The sequence below is a fragment of the Mus musculus genome, chromosome 3 (genome assembly GCF_000001635.26).
Source record: "Mus musculus strain C57BL/6J chromosome 3, GRCm38.p6 C57BL/6J".
Taxonomy (NCBI): domain Eukaryota; kingdom Metazoa; phylum Chordata; class Mammalia; order Rodentia; family Muridae; genus Mus; species Mus musculus.
In genome coordinates, this window is record NC_000069.6 from 99,101,155 (window position 1) to 99,119,493 (window position 18,339).

The 18,339-nt window shown below is 40.9% G+C and overlaps 1 long non-coding RNA gene and 1 other non-coding gene across 2 annotated transcripts; one reads left to right on the top strand and one right to left on the bottom strand.

The window, feature by feature from the left end:
* Positions 1-9,804: 9,804 nt before the first annotated feature.
* Gm40105 lies at positions 9,805-14,541 on the top strand. The gene is made up of 3 exons (XR_867494.1): positions 9,805-9,898; positions 12,009-12,202; positions 13,809-14,541. It is a non-coding gene; the product is annotated as a predicted gene, 40105 (long non-coding RNA).
* On the bottom strand, positions 12,001-12,129 carry Gm22341. The gene has a single exon (XR_003954771.1). It is a non-coding gene; the product is annotated as a small nucleolar RNA SNORA44 (small nucleolar RNA).
* Positions 14,542-18,339: the final 3,798 nt, after the last annotated feature.

An 18,339-nucleotide genomic window follows, 5' to 3' on the forward strand; every position in this document is an offset into this window, starting at 1 on the left:
GGTGCAGGTTAGTGGAAAATTTTTTTAATTGTTTTTTTTTTATTTTTTCATTGTGTTTCATCAACTTTTTAACCATGTATAAAAGTGTATTTGATATATAAAATGTGAATTTAAATGTGTGTGAATATGCACATACATATATGTACATATACATGTTATATGTGTATACAGCTCTCTTTCCTTGTCCTACCCAGAATCGACCACCTTTTGTTTTATCTTCATACACAAACCCCATTGGATTCTGGTCAACCAGGTACCCACTCTGGTGTGTCCTCCTTTCCTCTACTCATGTCTTCCTAGATGCACATGTGTTCTACTAAAATGTTGTAAGTAGAGGCCAGTGGTGTGGTCCTACATCCTCTCATTCACTGGTCACACTTCCTTCTTGTCTTCCCAGCAGCAAAGACTTCCCTGACCTCACACCAAATTGAGATATGATGACCTGGAAGAGCCTTAGAGTAAACAGAAGTGATCTGAGGCATGTGCTTGGTGACTATGAAATTAGAAAACAGAATCACACACACATACACACACACACACACACACACACACACACACACACACAAATTGATTAGAAGAAATTATTGAAGGTCTTAATTGTATAAGTGGAAACAAAATGACCAAGAAGTGGGAAATGTGTGAAGGTGAGAGGTTTTTATTCTGCTTTCTTTTCACTTTTTTATTAGATATTTTCTTCATTTACATTTCAAATGCTATCTTGAAATTACCCTATACCATCCCCCCACCCTGCTCCCCTACCCACCCACTCCCACTTCTTGGCCCTGGCATTCTCCTGTACTGGGGCATATAAAGTTTGCCAGACCAAGGGGCCTCTCTTCCCAATGATGGCGAGACTTACCTGCCATTGGAAAGGCACACAACCAACAGATGAAGTGGGCATGGTTCCCAGGGAGGAGCTCACCTTCCTGTGCAGCTGCAGGCCTTCCCCAAATTGATTTATAAATGTAGCATGCCCTGATTTTTCAAAATGGCAAAGTAAGTTCTTGAACCAGACAATCTGATAGGAAACTAACAACTAGGAAAACAAGAAAATCCAAAAAAAATAAAATAAGATAGAAAAGAGACTCATGAAAAGAGACTTTCTGCTATAATAACATGTATAAAACACATTGCAAATCTTACATGGCCACAAATCTAATCTTGATTTTATATTATAAAGGTGATGTTTCAAACCCATGGATAAGTGGTAGGTTACTTAATAACTGGTGCTGAAACAATTGGGTTGCCGTTTGGAAGAAGCATCAAGTTTGTTTTCTCTCTTTCCTGATGTGAGTACTAGAAGAAAGATAAAATTAAAAAGAACCTCAAGGTAGGAAGCCTGGTCTAACTATGCCGGTTTGGGAAGCCAAGTTAGGTGGATCATCAAGGCTTTGAGGCCAAGCCTGGGCTACATAGTGAGTTCTAGACAACCTCAGCTAAATAATAAGACTTTGTCTCAAAACAAACAAACCAGTAAAAACATAAATGTAAGGAAACCCATCCCTATGTTAGTCAAAATACACACACATACACACACACACACATGCACACACACAGACATACACACATACACACACACACAGACATACACACATACACTCATACACACACACATGCACACACACATACACACACACATACACTCATACACACACACATGCACACACACACACAGAGACATACACACATACACTCATACACACACACACACACACACACACACACACACACACACACACACACACATTTGCTTTTCTCCCTATCAGACTTGTCAGAATAAAGGTTAATTTTTGTCAGCTTGACTCAGAGGTAGAATGCCTGAGAAGAGGGAATTTCAATTGGGGGATAGCCTCCATCATGTTCTGTGGACCATCATGATCTGTGGACATAATCTGTGGGGTTTTTTCTTCTTTCCAACCCCCTTTAAAAAATTAATTTTTATTTAAGGTTCTGATAGAAATGCAATGACTAATGAAAGTATTCCCGTGCTTATCTAGTTAAAGACTAACCACTCTTCTCATAGGGATATATAAAAAAAACATTTTTATTTCCCATATTAAAATCTTCAGAAAATGTGAAGTCTAGAAAATAAATTAAATGTTTTAAAGTTTACCAGATTCATAATATTAAGGAACTCATTTGTGATGGGCTTCAATATTTTTCTTTTTATTTATTGAAAATACTTTTTTTATAGAATATATTCTGATTACAGTTTCCCCTCCCCCAACTCTTCCCAGATCCTCCCCACCTATCCATATCCATACCTTCCCTCCTTCCCTTCTTTCTCTCCCTTCTTGTCTCTTGCCCTCCCCTCCTTCCCTCCCTTCCTTCCTTCAATTCTACCTTCTTTCTAAGGATAAAATAAAAACAAATAAACCAGATTAGGACAAAACAAATGGGAAAAAAAAAGAGCCATCATAAAATCACAAGAAATATATAAAGACACACACACACCTGGGCAAACCCATAAGTAGTGTTCCTTCATGGTTTCTGCTTCCATTGCTGCCTCAGGGTCTCACCATTAGCTACTTCCCTGTCTTCCCTGGAGGACTGACTGTACAGTGTAAGAGGAAATAAACCCTTTCATTTCCAAATTGCTTTGGTCAGTGTTCTATCACCCCAACAGAAAACTAACTTAGACACAAAGTTTTAGCAATTCTCCATCTGTAAATACAAAGAAGTGGGTATCCTCATGTATCTCTAAAAGTGTACCAGCTTATACAATCAGCCAGTCGCTGTTGAATTGTCAATAGATCTGCATCTTATACCAGGAGTTTCATTCCACCTATGTGAAATGCATAAAACTTTTCATGGAGACATCATCAGTAACAAAAAAAAAATTGTTATCATCTCCAAATGTTCATTAATTGTTGACTATAAAATCATAGTACATTTACATTACAGATACCACATAGCCTGAGGAACACTAAGTTAGCTATGTAAGAGGGATGCACTTTCATCTCCATGATGTATTTCTAAAAGGCAAGGAAGGGCACAGTGCATATAAATATCAGCTAAATAAATCACTGTAAGAAAATGAAGCTGGGGTGATCACCCATGCACAGGGATAGAAATATGCATTTGGCGGTAGATGCAGAAGGTGTCTTTGGGCTGAGACTGTAAAGATAAAGGACATTGGCTGCCTCTGCAGTTGAACAAGCCAAGACTCAGGACTGGAAGCAGAACCTCCTGTCTTCTCCTTTACCTTTAGAATTCTGGACAAAACACAGTTGTCATTTCAACCAGCTGGCAGCCATGTTTTGTAACAACCCCACAATCCCCACAGTTTTATTGGCAAACTCTTTCTCCATTTCCCACCCTTCCTGACCGCTTGCAATCGGTTCTGCTTAAGAAACATCCACTAACTCATTTCTGTAAGCTGAAGCTACGTGGGCTTTTGATAGCCTAATTTTAAATTCATGGGGACAGGGAATTTAGCTTATTTTTAAGTTGAGTTGAATTCAGAAAAGAACTGCCAAAATGATTACATAGACTGGAAAGACTGTTTTATTAGAAAGATGAGCAGCCCCAAATCTGTGTTGTTTAACTGACAGCAGGGCAAAACTGCAGTTAGCATAGGCAACTACTTGCTGTCATTTTGGCTCCCATTCCCCACCCATAGCAGAATAATTGGTCCAAGGTCACAAATGGTGGATCCTGAGAGGGGAAATGAGGTTGGAAGGCTGGAGTTGGCCAGTGAGCTTCACCAGAACAGACTCTTGGGAAGCAGACAGCTCCTTTAATTGGAGGAAAACAACGGCTATTTACACCTCTCAGGTGAATGTACATCATTGGCCAGGGCCAGGGTGCTGGGGATGTCTCATTGACATAAGGAGAAATTCCAAGTGCAGCTTGACATGACCTTATAAAGGGAGAGGAAGTTCAACCTATCTACTGGGCTTGGGCTTTGTGACCTCCTTCTGGTAAAGCAAAGGTATAGGCACAGGACTCCTGTCAATCTCAGAATGAGATTTCCAGGGTTTAGACACTATTGGACCCCACCAGGCCTGCTTCCCTGGGTCCCACAGCTCTCTGACCCCACAACCTGCCATGTTCAAACACCAAGAAAGGGGAGGAGCAGTTGAGGACAATAAATTAAATTTTTGGTCCATCCATCTATCTATCCATTCACCTGTCTGCCTATTTGTCTCCAGAGCAGCTCCTCCAGGAAAGAAATGACAATGTCCCATTTTTGCCCTCCTAGACCATCTCTACCTTCTCAGACTTATGGACCCCAACCAGGTGCTGAGCCAGAGTATGCTATGTCATCTCTCAGACACTGTGATGGTTTGAATATGTTTGATCAAGGGAGTGGCACTATTAGGAGGTGTGGCCTTGTTGGAAAAAGTGTATCACTGTAGGGTGGGCTTTGCGACCCTCTTCCTAGCTGCCTCAAAGACTATCTCTCCTGGCTGCAGTCAGATCAAGATAGAGACCTCTCAGCCCCTTCTTCAGCACCATATCTTCCTGGACAATGCTGTTTCCCATCTTGATGATAATGGACTGAACCTGTAAGCCAGCCCCAATTAAATGTTGACCTTTGTATAAGAGTCACCTTGGTCATGGTGTCAGTTCACAGCAGTGGAAACCCTAAGTAAAACAGATACATCATCTGTACATAAGCATCTTTCCCCAGCACCCACCACCTTTAACTGATGCTCCTCTCCATTCTAATAGACACCAGCTGACTTTTTCTCAATGCCTTGGGCACAGCCAATGTGGATCAGACTTTGGGAGGTAGGAGTGCTGTTAAGAGAACAAAATCATACCCAAACCCTATAATGAGGCTGAGAAATGGGCTTGCGGTTCCCAGTTGCCATCGATGAATTTAAGTAATTAACAGTACTTCTATTATGGAGAAACCAGTAAGATCACTGGGTTGAAAAAGCTAGTTTAGAAACAGTTTTGATTGACTAGGCTCTTCAGAGCCTCTCCTGGAGCAAGATCTATCTTCACTACCAGAATGCCATGATTATTATGTTTATAATCTTCTTGTTGGGTCCCTCAACTTAATTTTCCTTCTGTATAGCTTGGATTTCCTATACACTAGCTCTCAATTTGTGTTTATATGGGCTTCTGTGTCCCTGTGCTCAAGAATGTACATGCTGACACATCAGGACATAGGAAAATCTGCGTGCATGCATGTGAAATCATTCAGGAGTCTGTATGTGTATTTTTATTCAGCCATGTGATTTTATGTATCTAAAATGCCTATATGAGGGAGATGAGCCAAAATACATTTGTGAAAGCTTTCTGGTAGAATTTACAAAACAAATACATAAGAGTGAGTTGTAAGATCATGTGTGGTGTATGTTTATTTTAATGTTTCCTCACTTTTCAGATGAAGGAGCTGAACTGAGACTGGAATATGATCCTGATGCTGTCCTCAATAGCCAAATCAAGTGAGCTCTACCTCTGAGAGAATGATCATGCAACCAGGCAGTTTTTCATCTGGCAGTTTCTACTATGGACTGTGGGCAAGAAAAGAATGGCTCCTCTCTGGGCCACAGATCTCTTAGGAAGACTCTCTGAAGAGTCTAAGTACACCAAAGGGCTTGAACTTTGGTAGAGAGAAGCAGGACTCTACCCTGAAAAACAAGGCCAGTACCCTCGTCAACCCATACTACTATATCATCATAAACTTGGCTAGAGATGACCGGAAGCTCAAAAGGACAATGACACAAACACACAAAATAGGCAAAAGCAATTCCCTACAGTAGTGGTTTTCAACCTTTCTAATATTGTTACCCTTTAATACAGTCCCTCATCTTGTGATGACTCAGCCATAAATTAATTTTCATTCCTACTTCATAAATGTAATTTTACTACTCTTATGAATCACAGTGTAAATCTCTGATGTGTAGATGGTCTTAGATGACTCCTGTGAAAGGGTCATGACCTGCAGGTTGAGAACCACTGGGCTAAAGTATCCTGTGGTGCTTAGGCATGATTAGGAACTCTGTTGCATCCTTCCCTCCACCCTTAGCATCTGCTTCCAGCATCAAAATCAATACTATAGGGATTGAAACTCAATAGAATGAGTACACTGCATTCGCAAAGCCCTGGGTTAATCCCCAGCATTGCATAAGCCAGGAATGGAGGTATCCACCTGTGACCCTAGCACTAAGAAAGTACAGAGAGGGGGATCTGAAGGTCAAGGTCATCCTTGATTACACAGCAACTTCAAGGCCAGTCTGAGATACACAAGACACTGTTCTAAAACAACAACAACAAAAAGACAACAAAATACATATTACACTGATTCTGAGTGACAATACTTAGAGCTCATAGACATTTAAAAGACCCTGCTCATTAATCAATAGAACAACAGATGCAACTTAGTTCTTAAAATCATGATGGGTCTAGTGATACAACTCAGTTGGTAATAGCAACTGCTGTCAGTGCTGATGACCTGAGTTCAGTTCCCAGGACACACATGGTGGAGGGAGAGAACAGAGTCCCATAGGTTGTCCTCAGACCTAAAATGCCCACTATAGTCTAGGCACAAACACAGACAAAATAAATAAAGAATATGGAAAGATCTCTCACGCTCTTGGGCTGGTAGAATTAACATAGCAAAAATGGCAATATTACCAAAAGCAATCTACAGATTCAATGCAATCCCCATCAAAATCTCAACACAATTATTTATAGATCTTGAAAAAACAATTCTCAGCTTCCTATAAAAATCAAAAAACCCCGATAGCTAAAATGATCTTGAATAGGAAAAGAACTTCTGGAGGTATCACTATCCCTGACTTCAAGCTGTACCACAGAGCAATAGTAATAAAAACTGCATGATATTGGTATAGAAACAGACAGGTGGATCAATGGAATCAAATCAAAGACCCTGAAATAAACCCTTACACCTACAGACATTTGACAAAGAAAGCTAAACCATACAATGGAGGAGAGCATCTTCAACAAATGGTGCTGATCTAACTGGTTGCCTAGATGTAGAAGTATGCAAATTAAGTCCATATTTATCACACTGCACAAAACTCAATTCCAAATAGGTCAAAGAATTCTATGTAAAACCAGATATACTTAATCTAACAGAACAGAAAGTGGGGAATAGCTTTGAACTCATTGGTACAGGAGACAACTTCCTGAACAAAACACCAATGGCACAGGCACTAAAGTCAAGAATTAATAAATGTAACCTTGTGAAACTAAAAAGCTTCTATATGTCAAAGAACATCGTCATAAGGCTCTTCACTAACTATATATCTGAAATAAGGCTAGTATCATATATATATATGTATATATAACAATCCAAATAATCCCATTAAAATGGGGTACAGAGCTAAAAATGGGGTAGAGAGAATTCTCCACCTCAGAATCTCAAATATCCACCTAAAAGATATGTTCAATGTCCTTAGGCATCATGGAAATGCATATGAAAATGACCCTGAGAGTCCACCTTACACCAATCAGAATGACTAAGATAAAAAACTCAAAGGACAGCAAATGCTGGTAAGGTTTTAGAGCAAGGGGAACATTCCTCCATTGCTGGAGGGGATGAAGACTTGTACAACCACTGTGGAAGTCAATTTGGTGGTTTCTCAGAAGATTGTAAATGGTTCTACCTCAAGACCTAGGCATACTATCTCTGGATATATACCCAAAAGATGCTCCACCATACCACAAGGATGCTTGCTCCACTGTGTTCATAGCAGTTTTATTTGTAATAGCCAGAAACTGGAAACATCCCAGATGTCCCTCAACTGAAGAATGGGTATAGAAAATGTGACTTATTTCCACAATGAAATACTACACAACCATTAAAAACTAGGACACCATGAATTTCAAAGGAAAATGGGTGAAACTAGAAAATCATTCTGAGTGAGGTAACCCAGATCCAAAAGGACACTCATGGTACATATTCACTTTTAAGTGGGTATTAGCCATAAAGTACAGGAAAACCATGGTATAATCAACAGACCCAAAAAAGCCAAATAGCAAGGAGGGTCCAAGGGATGATGATTGAATCTTTCTTAGAAGTGGACCAAAATAGATATTAGAGCTCTATGGAAGGAGAGAACTGTGTGGAAAAGGGGATGAGGAAGGGGAGGTGGCAAAGATCAAATGAAGAATGAGCAGGGGAGAGAGAAGGGAGATGGGATGGCAACCAGAAATCTCTAGGATGTGCCAAAGACCTAAGATGGGAGGAGGCCATCTTAGACCACAGAAGGTCTTCTCCTCCTAGGGGATTCGGGGGAGGACTTGTGTAAGGAGGTACTGAGAGGAGAGAAAGGGCTGATATTGGGTCTATGGGGATGAATCTGGTTGAGACTCCTAGCAGTGGGGAATATAGTTCCTGAAGTGGCCATGCCCCAGTAGCCAGGCAGGAATCCCAGTGGAGGCATTAAAAAAAAAAGCCTCCAACCCCAAATGTGTCCTGTCTTCAAGATGTTCAGGAACAAAGATAAAGCAGAAACTTAAGGAATAGTCAACCAATGACTGCCCTAAATTGAGACCCATCTCATGGGTAAGAACCAATCCCTGACACTATTAATGATACTCTGTTATGCTTGCAAACAGGAACCTAACATAACTGTCCTCTGAGATGCTTGACCCAGGAGTCAAAGGGAATACATGTTTGGCTCACACTTAAACATTAGATGGAGCTTGAGAAGTCTTACTAAAGAGTTCAGAGAGGGATTGAAGGACCCAAAGAGGACAGGTACACTACAGGAAGACCAATCAGAGTCCACTAACCTGAACCCGTGGAGGCTCCCAGAGACTGAATTACTAACCAAAGAGCAAGCACTGGCTGGACTTAGTCCCCCTGCACATATGTAGTAGCTGAGCAGTTTAGTGTTCATGTGGGCTCCCCAAACAACAGGAAAAGGGACTGTTCCTGCATCTGTTGCCTGCCCGTTGACCCTGAACTCTTAAATAGATGGCCTTGGCTGGCCTCAGTAGGAGAGGATGTACCTAGTCCTGCAATGACTTGATATGGGGGAGGGGGATGACTTGAGGCTTGACATCCAGAGGGGGTTTCTCCTTCTAAGGGGATTGGAAGGAGGACTTGTGTGAGGGGGTACAGGGAGGAGACGAAGGGCTGATATTGGATTGTAAAAGATAATTATTTCATGGCACTCACTGTGTTCGAAGTCTTGGATTTGATTGACAGTATATGTGACCAGTAGCCGAAGACATGATTCCTCACTGGGAAGTAGTGTGGTGTGGTTGCATATGTGGCCCTTTCATAGAAAAGGGAATTTCCAAAATGAAAAGCTGTGGTTGACTTTCCAAGTCCATCTAGTTCACTGCTTTCAGAAGGTCAAAAGCACTTAAGAGGCCATGGAAATTCTGGTAGACGCAGCCTGCATTAAACACCCCCAGAAAGCACATGCATTCCAAAGCCAACAGCTCATTCCAGCCAAGAAACTTCCTGCCAAGAGCTTCTTCGTGGGTTGGATATGATTCCGAAAGGTATAATTCTTAGCTTTTATTTATTTATTTTTTTAGTTTCTTCTCCTAAGAGACAAACAAGTTAGTCGTGAAGACTAATGAGCCCAAGGAATGCAGCTTGCCCACAGGTGGTGATTTCAACACAAGAAACCTTATTCTATTATCCATTTCTCCCCAGGTCTGAAGCTCAGCAATTAAGTGGCTTTCCCAGCAGGCAGAGGGCACTGGAAGGAGGCGGCTGGTTTACCTGAGTGTGAATAACTAAAATTCTTGAAATCTCAAGGTACAGTTTGTCAGGGAATACTTGCCGGTGCCAATAGCAACACATGCCAAAAAAAAAAAAAAAAAAGAAGAAGAAGAAGAAGCACAAATAAGGAGAAGGGAAAGGGAAGTGGGAGTTTAAGTCTATAAAAATGCGGAGCTGTGTGGAGCTGCTCTGGCCTTTAAGAAGGGCAAAGAGGAGGTCTCTCTCACCCAGGTAATGACTGTATGGGCCCCATAAGGACATGGTTAAGTCAAACTGAGATAACTACGCTGGGGGGGGGGGGGAGTATGTCAATCACACTTTGCCTTTGACACAAGGAAATTCCTTGAAACTGAGACCGGAGAGTGGAAGGGAGGGAGAATGTCTCCTGATGTGGGTGGCCAGGAAACCAGGGGCCAGAAAAGCAAGGGAGGAGAGAGAGAGAGAGAGAGAGTCAGAGGGGGTGGGGGGAGCACAAGATTGAATTCTAATCAAAATGCTATGAGGCGTTCACACCAGGCCTTGAGAGAATATTAACAAGGTTACAGAGGGGGGGCCTTTAGCCCCAGGAATTATTAGTGAATATGGAATTATATTTGCACAAACACTACCAGATGCAAGGAGGTAAATGTCCTGCAGATGTGGAAGAGGCCAGCGTATGCTCCAAATAGGCAGCAGCTTTATTTGTTTTACCCGTCTTCCAGCACCGGGGCAGCACGTTTCTGAGGGGTTACATTTCTGGAATGACCACCACACCATGAACCCCAGTTTCCCAAATTCTGCTTCATCAGCCCCCGTGTTCCTCATCCAAGGACCACGTGGAGTAGCCCCGAGGCAGGTTTGACTAGCTCACCAGCTCATTGTCTCCTTTATGGGAGAGGAGAGCAGTCTAGCATTCCTAGAAGGAAGTTCATGAAAGATGAAAGAGATGAGAGCTAGGTACATCATGGCGGCTTCAGAGAGGAGCTGTGAAGACAGATATAACCTGCAAACAAAGGAGGCAAGGTGTTTCATTGTTCTACCTTACCTTCCCATGGTTTAATTTAGACCCATCATAGCTGGAAAGGACATACTCTATTTCTAACTTTGTGATAAGACACTGTTTTCAGAGTCTCCTGAATACAAGTCCCTAAGTCCCTTCAGTAGTTATTTTGAGGACTAGTTGTTGAGGATATTGAATAGTTATGAGGTGAGATGGATCAGTGGGTAAAAGTGCCTTCTTCCAAGGCTGGGTTTGATTCCATACAGTGGAAGGAGAGAACTTTCTCCTCCAAATTGTCCTCTGACATCCACATATGCATCATAACATGCACATGTACTCCCCCCCCACCCCTGCCAACACACATACACACAAACACATACAGACACAGATAAATAAATAAGTAAAATATAATTTTAAAAAACTGAAGATGTGGGCATAGCGAGCCAAGTTTCAGAAGACTGATGAGATGTGTAGATGCAGAGAATCTTGAAACTAGCCTCATGAGTTCTCATGGGTACTCTGTCAACGTTGGTTATATCCCTGCACGGTTATATGTCCCGATACAGTTCATCAACTTAAAGTGCTTTATGCCAATTAGTTACTATTGCCCTGAATTCCCCTGTCACATTTTCCTTTGGATAGGATGGTATGCAGTTGGGTTGAGAATACATTTAGCTTGAAGCGAGTGGAACACATTATACGGGTCACATAACTTTGCTGTAGAGTTGATTGCTAGTTGTGTTTAGATGAATGGATTCCAGAAAGGCTCTTATTGGCTGCTCACTCCATGATCTGGGCAACCAAGAGATATTATCGTGGGACATGACTGCATCCTACAGTACCCAGCTCTGATGGTAGTGAAAGACAAACAAGACTTGAAATGTAAAGCCAGAAGCTAGCAGGGAGAAGTTGTCTAGATCTTGTGACTCTTGACGTCTCAAATTTCTAACAAAAGGGTTCTCAATCCCATGACAATCATAAATTCGTGTGAGTGGCACTAGGAGCAATGAGCCGCACGTGCTGTGGGGGTGGGGGTCCTAAACTAGCCACAATAAAAAGCAAATTTTGATTAACCACAATGAAGAGGAAAGTTACAATGTTCCTATTCTGCCTGTGCAGTGTGATGTAATAAAAGAGTTGTCATTGGAAGAAACTGTCAGAATCTGCAGCAGGGTTGTGCCTGTGCAGAACAAAAGTGTACCAGACAGTTACTAACAGCTTTGCTTGTTGTTCTCCTGGACTTGCTAATGGTTGTACTTTCTCAGCTTGTTCCAAACTAGTATGCTGCTTCAATTTCTCTTCCTCATATTTTTTCACTTTTTTAAAACTTTCCTATTTTATTTTATTTTTAAACCATTATAGGAAAGCTAAGTGGCAGCTGCAGGCACTGTGCTGACCTGGGCTGTCCAAGTTCTCCAGTTACTCTGGTCTACAGCTGGAGATCCCATGGCCACAGCCAGCCAAGGCCCTTGGAAACACGCTGAAGACGTCTCTTTCTACCCAACTATTTACTCGAGAGCTTCATATTAAAGCCAGAATCGCATTGTTTTTTCTAAGTAAGACTCCCAGAATTGAATGAGTCTCAGACCCACATCACCTGGATTTGACCCTGGTGCTGTGTCTCCACTTCCCATACTCTCTTATTTCTGCCAGCAGTACACAAGGCAGGCTCTGTTCATACCACCTGACCTGAGTCTTTCAGCCTTTCTACATAGCTTTGAGTCAAGGTCTGCCTTATGCTAGAGGGAGGCATTTATCCAATCCTCTTCTCAGTCCCTGCCCCACCAGAGGGCATGCTGAACCCTGAGGCATTTTCTGTGCTTTATCTAGGGTCCAAATGACTTCCGTTGGCACCATCTCCACTGTCCCCACATGCCCCTTGCCTGCCTCACAGTTGATAGATCTTAAAGTTCTCACTGGCAGGCTTCGTTTCCTCTGATGGGAAACGTCTTGTGGGTTTTTCTGGCAATTCCCCTTTCTTATAATATTTTCAGGTATTTACAGACCATGGGGAAAAATAGGAAAGCTACTCCAAAACATCTGGGCTGAAGGATTTTGGAACTTCAGTGGTTTAGGCATCTTATAACTGAACTTCAGAACACATTTCCTTCTGCAAGCTGCCATGCAGTTCTCTCTTTGACCCTCATTTACTGTAGGCTACTTACACCCACATGGGACATTTATTCATCCAAGAAGACAGGATCAACAATTCCTTATAATCCCTGCAACATAAATGACACTTTTCCATTTTAAAACCTTATGAGAACCCAGCACAATTTCCAACCATATAAAGTCTGAAATGAGCTGAGGTTTGTATTTATTTAATTTTTACTTCAGTGCAACTCAGCATCTATCATGTTGCCTTAAAAATGAAAAAGAAATGAGTTATTTTTTTTTATCAAAATGAAACACCTCACTTCTGCATGGAACAGAAGTCCAGGGATCTTCCTACCCAACGCCCTAGATTCTTGTGTATGGCGTCAGCTCCTTAGGTGTAGTAGCAGCGGATGGTACGACTGCCTCCAAGTCTGTAGCTGTAAAATTAGATGGTGTTATTTCTTTCCCATTGCAAAAAGTCCCATGAGCCCTGAAAGTTAGATGATTAATGACTAAAGCTCCTACACAAACATGAATACTTAATAACAAAAATAACCCCTCTTTGCCCCAGTGATAGGCACCAATAACCTGATGCTGAGTCTTGATCCAGTCTTAAGGCAGCTGAGATAAACCCTTCCCCTGCTTCAGACTGTCTGGTATTCTCTGACTTCCTCCATCAACAAATCCCCTGTCAGGCTCAGACTTCACCCCAGTAATGTGAAATCTGCTCTCTGTGTGTAGAGGACTCACTCATGGGACACCTCCAGTGCAGGCCACTGAAGGGTCAGTATAACTTCTCTTTTTTCAAGGAACATGCCTGCTTTCCCTATACCACAAAATTATTAGGAAAGTTGTGTGAGATCAAATGTTTCGTCAAGTTTTCATTTGGTTTAGACCCTTCCTAGGAGAACCCCTGCACAGCTGTAGAGAACCTCCAAGACTAGCATGCTTCTGTCTGGACTGCTGGAGTTCAGTGTGCCTGGAGAGATAGTCATAAAGAAATAGGTTCTGGTGAATTTTGAGTTTATTTTTTGTTTACTGACCATAACTCGCTCTTCTCTTAAGGCAGAATACAACCACGTGGAATGTCTGAGCTCAAATATGAACCCAGAGCAAATTTAAAACACCATAGGTGGGTTATCAACCAACTCTGACACATTGCAAATGGTCTGGTTCTTTTCTTTTCTTTGAGCAGATGAGCAACCAAATGAGGGAGTCCCTGCAGGAGAAAAGCATGGCAAAGCTTACTGCGTTTCAGACAACCGTTGTAAATAGCTGGCCTGGTTTCACCACAAGAACAAAGCAAGATGAGGGGCTCAAGACTTCACCAAGCAGATCTGTATCTGAAATCCCGATAGATCCAGTTGAAAGCTATGGTACCTTAAGCATTTTATTAACCATTTCTTAACCATTTCTCTCAGGCTATTTCCTTATGGACAAAGATGGACAAAGTCCCACCAAAAAACAGAGTGGATGCAATGTAGTTAGCAGCTGCTGGACGTAAGAGGGCTGAATTCAGACATTAGAACCCAGAGGTGTGGGACCTGAAGTTTGATGAGTTTTGTTCCATCACAGAAGCAAAGTGAAGAATGACCGACATAGAACAAAAACCCTGCCCTCAAGAAATCCTGACTGTCTAGCTTGTCTTTGTAAAATATCAGTAAATATCTGTCCTTAAACATTTTCTGATTTTTCCAAGTGTGCATCAGTCATATTAAGAAATCACACATGTTCTTAGATTTGGAATTCCATTTCAGTAGCACAGCATATACTTCACATGAGTTCTGGATTTAAGCTCTCAAACTAAATAAACTTAAAATAAAAATAGTTGGTCAAGTTCTTCAGTTTATACAAGCCAAGACTATCTTACAAATACAGTTGCCCCCAACTCGGTGGTTTTTCTGGCTGGAGATACTGGAGTCCAGAGAAACCAATGTGGTCAGAGTTTTCAAAACAGAGAGCCAGAGAAGGAAGAGAGAGCCTTGGCCAGTGGGAGTTTCTCGGATTTGTAGTTCCCTGCAAGGTTTCAGCTAAAAATTGCTCAAGCACAAGAAAACTACCTTAAAGAGCAATGAACTCTGATGTCCCAGGATGCACAGAGAACCAGGACGGTCACTGTTTCATCATCCTGAATTGAAAACCTAACTCTTGGTGCTGTGGCTAGTACTGAGAACATTCAAGTATCAGATGTGGGGGAGAAATTAAAATTGAAAAAAATATTGTCCTGATCCTGAACCATTAGTTAGTTCCTTCATACTTGTTATACTCTGAAACAGTGTAGCACCTTTTAAGACAAATCTCACAATGTTGTGCACCTGGTGAAAAATGACCAGGTACATGAAGAGTCTACAAAAATAATAATGAAGAGGAAAATAAATTCCATTCAAAATTACTCAAAAATTATCCAAATTATAACATCAATAAAGGTTAGTAGCATAGTTGTGGCAACTGTGCTTCAAATGTTTGGAATATGAGAAAGGGACTGAGAATATGGCTCAGTGGTAGAGCATCTACCAGCTTACACCACACTCTGTACTTCAGAAAGGAAGGATGGAGGCCCCACAAGCTTTCTCCTTCCGTGATAACATATCTGTGGATAGTCTTGTAATTAAAGGTTTGTTTACACAGCCATGCTGATGAGGTTTCATGGGTGTAGCGCCTGACATTTCTAGGAGACACAATCATGCAACAAACTTTCCATTCTTCTGGTTCTTGCAATCTTGCACCTCCTCTTCTGCTAACCATAAATATTAACATATATCCACACATATGTATTTATACATACATGAGGCCATGAATTTGATAGAGATCTGGGGGGGTGCATGAAAGGAGTTTGGAGGGAGAGAAGGAAAGGGGTAAATGATGTAATTGTATTATAATTGCAAAATATTAAAAATTATTATTTAAACAAAGTAAACCAGAAACACATTTAATAGATCAGGCAAAGATAATGAAAATATTTCTACAACATGCATTTCTAACTGGGCACCTGTGGACCACTCCTGCACTTCCACATTCAGGGACCTGAATGAAGAATCCCAAGATAAGGTAGCCAGATTATTATTGTAAAATTCTATATCAAACCTTCATCTGAAATAATTTCTAAATATGGAAGCTAAGCATCTAAGATGTAAAATGCACTGGACAAGATTCACACCAGCTTAGGAATCAAAGGTAAATTGGTATGTAGATTTGGAAACACAAAAATAGAAAGTGTTCACGGTGAAACCCTGAAGAACTGAAGACACTGAGAGACAGAGGAGCAGACTGCTGGTCCATGAGACAGCCTCAGACAGAACAGGAAGTGTGTGGTTAAAGGAAAGAAAGCAAGGAAAGACACAACATTTTAAGGAAATAATAGCTAAAATATTTCTAAATTTAAGAAATACCCAATTTGCTTCAACTATAAGAAACATGACAAATATGACCACATCAAGGCAGGTTATGATCGAATTGCGTGAACAAGTGTATGCAGGTACAGAAATTCTGTGAGATGCTATTATTATTAACATTGTTATTAATATGCTCATAATCTTTAAATCAAATTGAAAAACATAACTACAACCTTGAAAGTAAAATACACAAAGGAAATCTCTAGTGTCTTCTATGATAAAGGAAATAAAGTAAGCTAAACAAAAATATTTAGAAAAATAAAAGTCTACCCAGATATCCCATTAACTATATTCAGGTATTGGAATAATATGAGTGTTCGCCAATTGAAAAGGTTATTATAAAAAAAAATGAAAGAGGGATGGTGAGATGGCTCAGTGGGTAAGAACACCCGACTGCTCTTCCGAAGGTCCGGAGTTCAAATCCCAGCAACCACATGGTGGCCCACAACCATCCGTAATGAGATCTGACTCTCGCTTCTGGAGTGTCTGAAGACAGCTACAGTGTACTTACATATACTCAATAAATAAATCTTTAGAAAAAATGAAAGAGAAGTATTGACTAGAAACATAAATGTAGAAAAGATGACACTTGTATTCTGGTGGTTGAAAAGTAAATTGTTCAACTATTACAGAAAACTATACAGACATTCATCAAAACACAAAGAACGAAATACCATATAATCCAGCAATCCTACTTCTATACATTTACCAAATGGGGTTAAGGCCACACATGTACACAATCCTGTGTTGGTTGCAGTTGTATTTATTTGCAAGAGCCGAGTTCTAGAATCAACCTAAATGTCCATCAGTAAATCAGTAGATAAAGAAAGTATGGTGTCTGTATACAATTCACCTTAAAAAAGAAAAATATCCTTTCACTTGTGATAGGAACAAGCCTGGAAGATGGCACAGTAAATAATACAAGCCAGGAAGGACAACTACTCATGGCCTCATTTGTATGAGGAATATTCAACAGTCAAACTCATTGAAGCACAGGATAACACAATGGTTAAGATAGTCTTTGTTAGGGATTTCCATGTCCAAATGCTGAAGGTCCCTGTCCCCAATTGGTTTTTGATCTATCAATAAGCAGCCAACAGCCAATATCTGGGCAGGTAGACTGAAGCAGGACCTTTAAATTTGTGCTGGCTAAAAACTGGAAGAAAAGAAGAGAGATTGCCATGACAGAAAAGAAGAAAGACCAGACCAGACCTAAAGGCCCACCAACATGTGAGAATCACATGGCCACTTCCCCAATTGTGTTTGGTGTACCAGAGATGAAATATAGATTTTAGAAGATGTTAATTCAGGAGTTCCTGAGGGGAGTGTTTGCTAGCAGCAGGAAGGATTAGAAATGCTCAGTCATTAAGCTAGTCACAGCATGTCAAAATTAACTGATGTTTGTGTGTTTGTACTTCAGTTGTGAATCTAGATAGCTCTTGGGTGGGTATGATCATGCGACCTGTCTGGAGCACAGAGTGAGTTAACTATCGCTACAGGTTTGGGTGGAGGGAAAGTGGGGTAACACCGGTCAAGGATGCAGTTTAGGTAGGCATGAAGAAAGTGTTCAAGATAGGAGTTGCACTTCACAAAGACTGTATTCACAATCGGTTTACTGCAAATTGATATCGCTAAGCAAGTCTCAAATGGTCATTCTACAAATATACAAACTGTGTGAGGAAACCCCATACAACATGACTTGAGGAAGTCTTTCCATGGTGTTCCCATACCAAGACATCATGCATATGACTCTTAAAATTTATATAAGAAGGCAAAGGACTTGAAATGCTCAAAAGCGCTTGAAAAAAAAAAACAAAATTGAAGAACTCACATAGCTTGACTTCATAACATAAAATAAAGAGGTTGTATGGTACTGGTATGTGAAAAGGAAAGAGACCCACAGAACAGAAGACAGGCCAGGAAGAATCCTACACGTGTGGTGTGCTGGTTTGTGCAAAGAGGCAAAGACAATTAAGTAGAGAAAGAACAGCCTTTCCATCAATGATATGTTAACAATTTACATTCATTTAAAAGATGTAGTTCAATCCATAGGTGCAGCATGTGCTAAAAATTACCTCAACGGAGTATACGTTGAAATGCAAAACCTAAAACTATAAACCTTGAAGGTGTTGTTTGCTGGACCACTTGACCCAAGCTACATGATTTGTGGCATTGCAACTCTAGCAAGTGACTGAAAAATGAAG